Source organism: Microtus oregoni, unplaced genomic scaffold (assembly GCF_018167655.1).
Source record: "Microtus oregoni isolate MIOR12 unplaced genomic scaffold, Mior012 000150F_ref0000365, whole genome shotgun sequence".
NCBI classification, from domain to species: Eukaryota; Metazoa; Chordata; class Mammalia; order Rodentia; family Cricetidae; genus Microtus; species Microtus oregoni.
Genome location: NW_024544800.1, coordinates 743719 through 754844, shown reverse-complemented (window position 1 = coordinate 754844; position 11126 = coordinate 743719). Strand labels below are relative to the sequence as shown.

The window sequence follows — 11126 nt, the reverse complement described above, 5'->3', positions numbered from 1 at the left end:
CGTTTCTATATTGAAACCATCATGTAGTGTTCTACTCTTTTCCAGGTGACCACGGGTAATGCCTATAAAAAGGAACATATAGTAACATGCAACACAGATTGCCTTTAGTGAACATCCTGTCCTTGGCTCTAGGTTCCAGACTTTGATCTTTCCATTCAACTTAAAATTTGAGAGTATAGTCATGTCACAGTCGACAATAGTAATGCAATCTGAGAAACGCGCCATGAGGTAGGTTTGTCATTATAGTAACATCATGTACTTCCACGAACCTGCCTTGCAGAGCCTACTGCGGAGGCAGGATGCGCAGTACATCCATCATGCCTGCGTCTCTCAGTGACTGAAATAGCACTTTACGCTGCACGGTGCTAAGAATTTCTGCCAGGGATGTTGCAAGACTTGAAGATAAAAGTTGAGCAAGACATAGTCCTTGTCCAGGAAGGATTTATGATTTTGTGGGGAGGGGGCGTGTGTAAACAGATAATGACTATGTTATAAAGTGTAAGCCTTAGAACAGGGGTGCTATGGGGAAGGAAGCAGGCGAGCTGGAGAGTGTCCGAAGATTTTAAAAATCCTCAGAGAAAAATTATTTGAGCTATTTTTTTGGGGGGGGGAAGAGCAGTCAGCAGTGGGACAGAACCTGGGGTCGTGTGCATGTTTGACAAGTTCCCCACCACCAAACAATGTCCTTAGCCTTTGAAAAAGGCTTTAAGACAGGGTGTTACTAAGTTCCCTGGGGAGGTCTTGAACTTGTGATCCTCCTGCCTCTGCTTCCTGGCTAACTAGAATAACAGGCCTGTGTCCCCAGGCTCAGCTTTGAGCAGAACACTAAAGCATAAGCTATTTGGTAGGCAAAAATTGGAGAAAGCAACATGAGGACAAAGGGGAGAGAAGGAAGAAAGAATACAGGGTGTTTGGGAGCCATCTGAAGGCTTTCCTAACCATAGGGCACACTCCTGACGGCGCAGTGGAAAGGTAGGCTGGGACTACCATGCAGTTCCTATCCTATACCGTCAAGCAATGTTTTCCAAACTTCACCCACTCTCTTTTGCCTCCACAGTTTCACGCCGTACCTTTGGAGCCAGGAACTTACGATATGTTTTATTTATATTAACACTAAAGAGAAGCTATTAAAATAATAATAGTATATGTATTGCTATACTTCATATACACTGACATTTTTTAGAAAGCTAGTACCGAGTGCATTATTGAAAGATTATGTGGGGGAGGAACACAGGAGATTACATACATTAAAGGCTATTGAAATACTCAGAGACGACAACATTCTAAACTGAAAAAAGCTTTATTGGCAAGGGTGGTGAAGAAGGGAAGGGATTTTCAAAGAGATTTAGGATAGGATTTATGATTAATTAGAGGAAGGTAGGGCTATTTATAACTGGAGTCGGGATTTGGTGACAAATTAAGAAGGGTGGAAGATTACAGGAGGGGCTACCTAGAGTTACAGGTCCCTTGGCGCAAGTGGTAACACTATTACTAAAGCAGAAAAGAGCGAAAGTGTGTTTGTGAGGAAAGGTAGGTGTTTCTGTTTTTGTTCATTTCAATTTTATTTCTAATTAAAAATCCAGCATATTCTCACTGTAACAATCAGAACAACACAAAGACACAGGATGACCGAGTTAATATTCTCTTTCCTTCTTTGTTTATATAGAGCGAGACATGCAAAAAACAACTCGTGTGTAAAATAAGATATTTTACACATCTCCCACAGTTATTTCAGTGCATAAAGGGGACAGGAACCAGGAAAATATGTGAATAACCAAATAAATAAAATAGTATAATACCTTCATGAAGGTTTCACTATAGAAACAGAGAGATTATAAGAGTCTTGTTTATCTCATTTAGCGTGATGTCTCTTATTTTATTTGGTTTTGAGACAGGGTCTCATGTAGCCTAGGCTGGTCTTGAACTCCCAGTGTAGCTGAGTGTAGCCCTGAACACCTGAGGTTAGGAAGTAGACAGCTTTACAATAACTGTGCCAAACACAGCTGGGTTAGGCTTCCTTAAGCGGCTCCAACAAGGAGTCCTACAACCCCAGGGACTTTTTAACTACTTTTAACACCTCACTAACAATTTACAATATCTTTATAAGGACAGAAAGAATTTTATCAAAAATTCAGCAAAGCAACCCGGTGTGGTGGCACACACCTTTAATCCCAGCACTTGGGAGGCAGAGGCAGGCGGATCTCTGTGAGTTGAAGGCCAGCTTGGTCTACAAGAGCTAGTTCTAGGATATCCAGGACTGTTACAGAGAACCTTGTCTCAGGAAAACCCAAAAGAACAACAACAAAGAAACAAGCAAAAAGCTCAGCAAAGCGGTAGCTTGAGAAATGCATTCTCTACTTTGATGTGAATCTCCTTGGCACTGTCTTCAGCTTATTTATCCTGGTACAAGCCACTGGAAATTCAGAACATTATTTGACTCTGCCCGTCGTGATGGCACATGCCTGCAATTCCAGCACTCGGGAGGCAGGGTTAAGAGATTGCTGCAAGCTCCAGACAGCCTGCTTTATGTAATAAGTCCTTGTCTCAAACAAAAAAATGGCTAGTGTGCTCTTGCTTACAGAGCGACAATAGTCACAATCGCCACCGTCACCATGATGTCTTCTCTTTCACATCCTCCTGCCATTTGCTTGCGACATCAAGGGGCCTTTGACATAGTCATTGCAAGTTTGTATATGCATATGTAAAAAGTCTGTGATCTTGATAATGGGTATTTTCTTTTTTAAAGGCTTGCTCTCTTTTTATTTCTGTGCTTGTGTGTGTGGATGTGAGTGCAGGTGCCCATGGAGGCCATGGCTCCCCTGCTGGAGGTATAGGCAACTAGTAGTGAGCTACCTGGGTGCTTGGAAATGAACCCGGGTCCCTGCAAGAGCAGTCAAGTGCTCTTAATTGCTGAGCCATCTCTTCAGCCCCAACAATGGATATTTCTCTTATAAAAATGAGGTTATTTCTTTTATATACACACGTGAACTAGCCTGCCGCCTGACTTCCTCAGCTGACCATACTGCAGTGGATGAACTCTAGGTCATTCTATACCAAGTTAACCCACGCTTTTCTGTGGGGTACAGCTCTTTGTCCCTCTTTTTTCAAACTCGCTGTATTGCATTTAAAGTGGCTTCCCAGCAAATGGCATATTTGGCTGGTGATTTTTTTAAATTTAATCTATCAATTCTGTATTTTAATTTTGCATTTGCATTGAGGTAATCGTATTGGTTGCTGAGACAAGAGCCATTAAATGATAAATATTTATCCTGTCACACTTCTGGAGCCTGAGTTGTGTGCAGGGCTGTGCTCTGCCCAGAACCTCTGAAGGGAGGACCTTTCTTTGCCTGGTCCCTGCTTCTGGTGGGGTAGCCCCAGGCGTTCCCCTACTCGCAGCGGCTTAATTGCAGTCTCTGTCCTGTGCACATGGGCCGCCTCTCCTCTGCATGTCTTCACATGGTACGCTCCTGGCATTTTCATACTCATTTCCTGTTTGTTTCTTCTGTTTCCTGTGGATTTTTATTTTATACAGGGGCTTACTATATAACCCAAGATGGCCTCAAACTTGAGAACTTTCTGCAACTTCCTCCCAAGTGCTGGATTCCAGGCATCTATCACTCCATCTCGCCTATTTATGATGGTTTTTAATTTGAAGTTTAAATGAATTATTGGTGTGTAGGTGATAGGGTGCTGGAGTGAAGGTACGTGCAAGCCACAGGCCAGAGGACAGCTTTCTCCAGAGGCTAGCAGTCGTTGTCCTAAGTCGTGTTCACTCTCCACCTTATTCCCTTACACAGGGTCTCTCCCAGAACCTAGAGCGAGGCCGGAGGCCAGCGGAGGCCAGCGGAGGCCAGCGGAGGCCAGCGGAGGCCAGCGGAGGCCAGCGGAGGCCAGCGGAGGCCAGCAACCCTGATTCCACCACGTACAGCACCGGGGTTACAGGCCTGTACAGACTGGCCTTATCCTGGGGTGGTTTGAACTCGTGTCCTCATGCTTGTGGAACTAGCGCTTTTACCTGCAGAACCATCATCTCCTTAGCCCTTAGGGTCCCGTAGCTTTTATCTGTTGTTTTCCATCTGTTCTGAGATGCTATCCAGAACAGCTCAGTACCATCAGTCCCCGTGTTTCCTTGGCGCCTCTGGATTGTGACCGTTTCTCACACGTTTATTTTTAAAACCTTGATGCTTTCAGTGACTTCTTGTCAGTTGGTTTGTAAAATAATGGAGTTTGTCTGATGCATTTGTCACGATTCAGCTGAGTTATGGACTTGGGGAAGACTACGTTGGAAGACAAATTTTCACCATGTCGTGTCAAGGATACTTCCTTTCAAAACACCCCAGCACCATCAGTGTTGATCTTTCTAGGCTGGCCAAGGTAGTGCTTGCCCGACTTGATTGTCTTTACAGTCAAGTTACTACCCCCCCCCCACTCGATACCAGGCTTTTGGAAGCCAGTACGTACACCCCACATGAAGGAATAGAATCGCCACCACTTCTTTGAGGGAGGGGAATCTCTAGATATTATCAGAATGGAACTTTTGTCTCTTCTCCCTCGTGCATGTATGTATGTATGAATGTGTTGGTCTGTCTGTCCATTGGTCTGTTCAGGACAATCATTATTTTTTTATCAGCAGGGACTCATGGGTATGTATTTTATACTTTGGGTTATAATTTCGCAGCCTTTGTTTTCTTGCTCAGATCATTCCAGTTTGGCCGTGGGAGCTCTTGTTGCCGCTCTTAGCCCTTCTCATTTTCTGAGGGTGCAGTTTCCTGTATTTGGGCACAGTTCTAAGTTCATCGTGTGGTCTTCTGCTGTGTTCTGACAGTTCATTTACTCAGCACTTGAAAAACATCCCACTTCCTTCTGTCCTGCGTGGCTGCAGGTGAGAAGCGTGCACTCGTTCAGATGGGGGAGCTCTGTAAGTATTTCTCTTTGAGTTACTTCAAGACTGTGTCTTTTGTTTTGTGAAGATTCATGTCGATGTGGCTTGACATGTGTTTCCTGTAATAAAACCTTTATTGAAGATTTTTATTTATTTCTGTACCAGCTGGAGATATGGTATCCCTGTGTAGCCCTAACTGGCCTGGATCTCAGAAATAGCTGCCTGCCTGCAGCACCACACCCAGCCCAGATTTCTTCATTTTATTTCATGTGGATCAGTGTCCTGCCCACATGTATGTATGTGCAGCTACTATATATGCCCCTGGTGCCTGTGGAGGTCACAAGAGGGCCAGAGATGCTCTGGAACTGGAGTTATAAACTGTTTTGAGCCACTGTGTGGGTACTGGGAGCCAAACCCAGGTCCTTTGCCAGAACAACAAGTACTCTTAACCACAGAGCCATCTCTGCAGCCCCTGAAATTGACTTTAAAAAGATTATTTAACTCACTTATTTTATGTATGTGTAAACGTGTCCCTGTGAGTGTGTGCATGTGTTTGTCTGCAGACACGTGGCCAGTGTGTGGCCATGGAGGCTTCTCTTCTATTGCCCTACATTTTTCTTGGAGGTAGGGTCTCTCCTGGAACCTACAGCTCACATTCTGTCCTAGGGTTGGAATGCGGCAAGCCCCAGCGATGTTCCTGTCTCGGCTGCCTCAGAGCTGGGATTACAGGCATACTCCTAATGCCGGGCTTGTTAGATGGAATCTAAACCCCAGTCCTCATGATTGGGCAACAAGCCCTCTTCCCAACTGACCCATGTCTCAGCCCTCTCTTTGTTGTTTTGGTTTTTGAGACAGGTCTCATGTAACCCAGGTTGGCTTCAGACTTACTATGAGGTCAAGGATGACTTTGAACTCCTGATCCTAGTGCCTTCACCTCCTGAGTGTTGGGATATTTTCCACCATCATCACTTTCTACATTGCTAGGGATCGACTCCAGGGCTTCCTGCAAGCTAGACAAGCTCTCTATCAGCTGAGCCACAGCTGTGGTCTCATGGGATTCTCTAGTAATTGCGTACTGTATTATAGGTGAAGATACTGCAATTTAACATATGTGCTGTAGAAAGAAAATTACCAACAGAAAGGATATTGATAGCAGCAGTATTGTCACTGACAAAACTTAAACTGTCGGGTCAAAGACAACATGTTATTAATTTGGACATTTCCCCAGTGATGCAGGCTGAGTTAATCATATTCCTCAATTTATAGCATAGTATTATTTGCCTTCCGTTTTCTGTTGCCACAAACATATTTGTACATGGATGCTTGAGGTGAAAGTATGTGTAAGCATGTGCAAGTTTGTAAGGGATATATGTAGGCAGTTTATTTAGTTAGTTAGGTTTTTTTGAGACAGCATTTTTCTGTGTAACATCCCTGGCTGTCCTGGAACTTGCTCTGTAGAACAGGTTGGTCTCAAACTCAGAGATCTGCCTGCCTCTGCCTCTGCCTCCTGAGTGCTAGGGTTAAAGGCGTGTGCCACCACTGCCTGGCATATGTATGCATTTAGACTTTAATGGGAATTACCAGATTATTTTTCAAAAAGGATACAGAGGCTCATATTTCTATCACCAGTGTAAAAATGCCTGTCTCCATGAATCTTCCCCCAATGCCGGATATTATCATTTTCATTAAATTTGTGAGGAGCACTGCGGTATTGCTTTATTTCTATTTCCTTACTAGGACAGATGTCCGCACCTTTGGCAACTTTCTTCTGTAGATGACCTTGTTCAGAACTGATTTAGAAACACACTGAGTTTACGGTAATTATAGGCTAAAGAAGCTCATGTGAGGATGGGGCCAAGGAAATCATGGTGACTGAAGAGATAAGGGCAGGTAAAGGGAAGGCAGACACTGCACACCGAAAGGCTTGAACTCATTTGAAACACCAGCTGCAAAACAAACCCCCTCATTCTTTTCAGCTGCTAGGCTTCTGGGCAGGCTAAACACTGACCGTGCTCCATGGATGTGTCCCCAGACCTAATTGTTTCCCTAGGTATGGTATTATAAACTCAGGTGATGACCTGGGTCTGATTTACTGTATGACCATCTGCTGCGGTCATATGATGGCTAACGTCTCAGTATCATTAAGCAATCACGAGAAGCGTGACAGCGCAGCTGCCGAGGTCACTTGCCTAGAATCGGTTGTCCCGACTAAGGAATGTGTAGCAACTGTAGGGAAACGTGAATCCAGTTGCAGGTGAGGGAATTGTAAAATGACTGTTTTTCTTTTTCCGAGGTGATTCTGATATCAGAAGCACACCAGAACAGATTGCTAAAAGGTAAACCACGCGAAAGTGTTAATTTGCTTGGAGAAAACTTTCCAGGGCTTGTTAAAGAAGTAAAGGAGAAAGAGGGAGAGCATGCCTTGATAAGAGAGCTCTGGAGGGGACGCTGTTTACACAAACAAAACAAAACAAATCAGGGCCAGGCACACCCCCAGACCCGAGCTTCTTTTGATGACTAAGAACAGTCTGTTGATGTCTGAGTCCTCTTCCCCACAAGACCTGACAGTAGGAGGGGAAGCCATGCCCTGGTCCTCTGCGAGAGCAGTCAGTGCCTTTGACTGCTGCCATTGACTGCCGAGCCATCTCTCTGGCCTAGACCTAAGTTTTAAATTAAATTATTTCTTTTTTAAATCAGAGAAATGTCTGGGAAACTTGTTGGGAAGAAGAAGAAAGGTTCAGTCTGGGAGGTGAGAGTCAGTCCTGGGGGTGAAGATGACACGTATATAGCAACTACTCATGGATATATATGAAACCAACAAATGAAATAAAGAAATCTAGCAATGTTACCTTTGGTGCCATTTGGAACTAATGGCGGGGACATTAACAAAACGGCACAGACTGATTCAGGTAGCACTTCTAAATAAGGCACTAATTGTACTGTTCCGTCTACGTCTCTGGGAAGGAAGTGAGAGGATTAGGTCTCCCTCCTCTAATAAGGGAGAAGAAGAGTATGGGTGATGTTTGAAACTCTGCTGTGTGCTGTAGAACTCACTAACGTCCTCACTAGCAAAGACTGTGTGTGGGCACACTGTGTGGGTGCTCAATAAATATCTGAATTTCAACTGTTCCATTATTCATTTCATCTTTGCAACGACCCTATGAAGTATTTTTACCCACATTTTGCAGATTAGAATCCCAAGATTTAGAGAGTTCATCACCTCCCTTCTGATTCACAGGAATGTGCACACACAGCTTGTCCTCATGGGAGAGAACAGGCCACTCGGGTCTTGGGGTGAGAGATGAGGGAGATGAGGCAGTGGGGAAGAAGAGCAGCTTCTTCCCCACGGTCCCTGTTACCGTGCTTTTGAGTAGTTTCCAGAACTTGGAACTTGGAACTTTGCAGCCGGATAATTCTCTGTAGAGGGGCTCTCGGGGGCTGGGGGTGATGTTGTACAATATCCCAGGCTGTCTCTAAGATGACAACCAAAACTGTCTCCAGACCCTTGTCAGGGGTTAAAATCCCCGATTGGCAACTATGGCTTTAGACAGTGATAGGACAGTGGCAGGACTGCCCAGGAGCCTCTTGACCCTCTAACAGAGTGTCTCTTCTCCAGTTTTTACCCCAAGTCAGTGATAATCAGCCTGGTGTGAACACCAACTGACTGTGGCCAATTTTAAGTCAGCCTTTTCCCTGGGCCCTGAATAGTCCTTTAACTCTGTTACAAAGTTCTGTTTTCTCGGGGCCAGAGAGATGGCTCAGTGGTTAAGAGCGCCAATTGTTCTTCCAGTTGAACCTGGTTCCAATTCCCAGCATCCACATGACAGCTCACAACTGTAATTCCAGTTCCAGAGAGCCAACACACGTGGCAAAACACCAATGCACATTAAATAAATTGTAAAAAGTTCTGTTTTCCAAACAGGTGTGCTGATAATGCCAGCACTTGGGAGGTCGAAACAGGAGGGTCTCCAGTTCAAGGCTAGCCTACGCTACATAATGAGTTCGAAGCCCATTTGGGTTCATATCAAGACCCTCCCTGAAAGAAATGAATAAACAAACAAGCAAAAATTAAAAACAGATAGTTTGCCCTTCCTCAGGTGTCCCCCAAAACCCCAATGTGTACCCTAGCCCTTCTCCTAGATTGCCCACAGTAGTCTTGGTGCGGAACTTTATGAGGTAGGGAGCTGAAGTCACTCAGTATGTTTGAATTTTCTGGTAAAATTCAGATCTCTTCTGCTACTAAACTTTACCCTAGGCCCCGAGGCTGAGTGGCTCTGTCCCCACATCTCTGTTTCTTCGTCATAGGTCATCTCTGTCTCAAGGAGATGACAGTCATATTTGTGGAATTCCATTTCGTCTCTAACAAACAGTGCAGTCGTGACGGTCTGAACTCAAGCCTCCTGTCTCTCCTCTACCCTAGTCCTCAAACGTAATCACAGTACCCCTAAAGGCAAATTTCCAGACTGAGAAAAACAACCAACAGGAAAACAACAACAACCAAAAAAATAACCAAGGATGTTCTATTAAATTCGAATATAAGTGTGTCCCAGTTGCTACAAATATTTTTGAGTTTTGGTAAGAAATTCATTTCTCACTAATCTGAATTTCAGACTTAACTGAAAATCCTGTATTTTTCCTGGCAATCCTGCTAGAAAGCTTATCAGAACAGAAATTCCTATTTGGTAGATCTGGATGGGGCCTAAGAGTCTGTTTAAGTTGGTTTGGGGACTACACTCTTTGAGAGCCCCTGGCATATAGGATAAACAGAAAGATAAGGGTGTTGCCTCCCTCAGAGCATCAAAGGTAAAGAGGAGAGTAGCTAAAACTTGAAGCAGTGACTTGTTTTTTTAAGTCCTGGTGCCCCCCATCCCGGCCCCATCAGGAGTCCATGTGTGAAGGGCGTGTGAATTTCAGTGTTTTTAAGAGTGTGTTTGTGGTGCCCAGAGCAAACCACAGGCCATAGGCCCGCTAGACAAGCGCCTCTCACAGGACCGCAATCCCCAGCTCAGGCTGGGAATTTTAATGGTAACAGTATGGGCTAGCTAGTCAGAGCTACGACTTGAAACACAGATACAAAACATGCTGAGAATCACTTTAGGAAGTGGTTCTTACTACGAACTCATTGTTTGATTGGGATTAGGTCCGGGAAATGCCTCAGTTTATACTCTGAAGCGGTCTTTGTTTGTTTTGTTTTATGTTTCAAAACAGGGTCTCTCTGTGTAACAGCTCTGGCTGTCCTGGAACTTTTTCTGTAGTCCAGGCTGGCCTTGAGCTCACAGAGATCTGCCTGCCTCTTCCTCCCGAGTGCTGGGATTAAATAAAAGTGTGCACCACCGCACCCAGCTATTAATCTGAAGGGTTCTTAGGAGCTAAGAAACGTTCTTTTTCCTCCTTCCACCCCCTCGCTCTCTCGTCTTCCTCCATCTGTCTTTCCTTCAGCATTTTTGCTAATTACAAAAGTAAAACATGCTCGTTGGATTTCCAACAGGCATTCTCGCGAGTCACACTTTGAAGGAGAGCTCCTCTGCAATGGCAGCCCTGAGAATAGCTCTGTTGACGGCTGCATATTTACATGCAGGCTCTGCACAATCCAATATGTATAGTCTTATTTATTTTATTAAATCAAAATGTGAGCATACTGAACATAGTGTTCTGATGGGTTTTTTTAATTACTATAGGATTTGGACATCTTCCAATGCCAGTCCATATGGATCTAATTTTTAAAAGATTACTGTTTAGAATTTGTGTGTATAGGTGAGTGCCTGAATGTATGTCTAGCTATATACCATGTGAGTGTCTGGTGCCTGGGAAGACAGGAGAGGGTATCAGACCCCTCTGAAACTAGAATTCCAGGCAGTTTTAAACTACCATGTGGGTGCTGGGAACCAAACTCTGGTTCTCTGCAAGAACAGCCAGTGTTCTCAGCTGCTGAGCTATCTCTCCAGCCTAGATCTAATTTGTAAATTAAAATATTAACACTAACTGGCAATGTCCCCTGTCCTAGCCTTCTGGCCACCCCTACACTCACTCAGCTAGCTAATATATTTTATTCTTTCTTCCCCTAAGACCTGACTCTATTCTTGAGGCAGGGTCTCACTATGTAACCTTCGCTGTCCTGTCCTGGAACTCACTCTATAGACCAGGCTGGCCTCGAACTCACAGAAATCCGCCTGCCTCTGCCTCCTGAGTGCTGGGATTAAAGGTGCGCGCCATAACCGCCTGGCCCTTTCCAGTTGTTTCTTTC

The 11126-nt window shown here is 44.5% G+C and overlaps 1 non-coding gene across 1 annotated transcript; it reads left to right on the top strand.

Moving 5' to 3' along the window:
* Nucleotides 1-6842: 6842 nt before the first annotated feature.
* On the top strand, nt 6843-6961 carry LOC121444972. The gene has a single exon (XR_005973846.1). It is a non-coding gene; the product is annotated as a small nucleolar RNA SNORA72 (small nucleolar RNA).
* Nucleotides 6962-11126: the final 4165 nt, after the last annotated feature.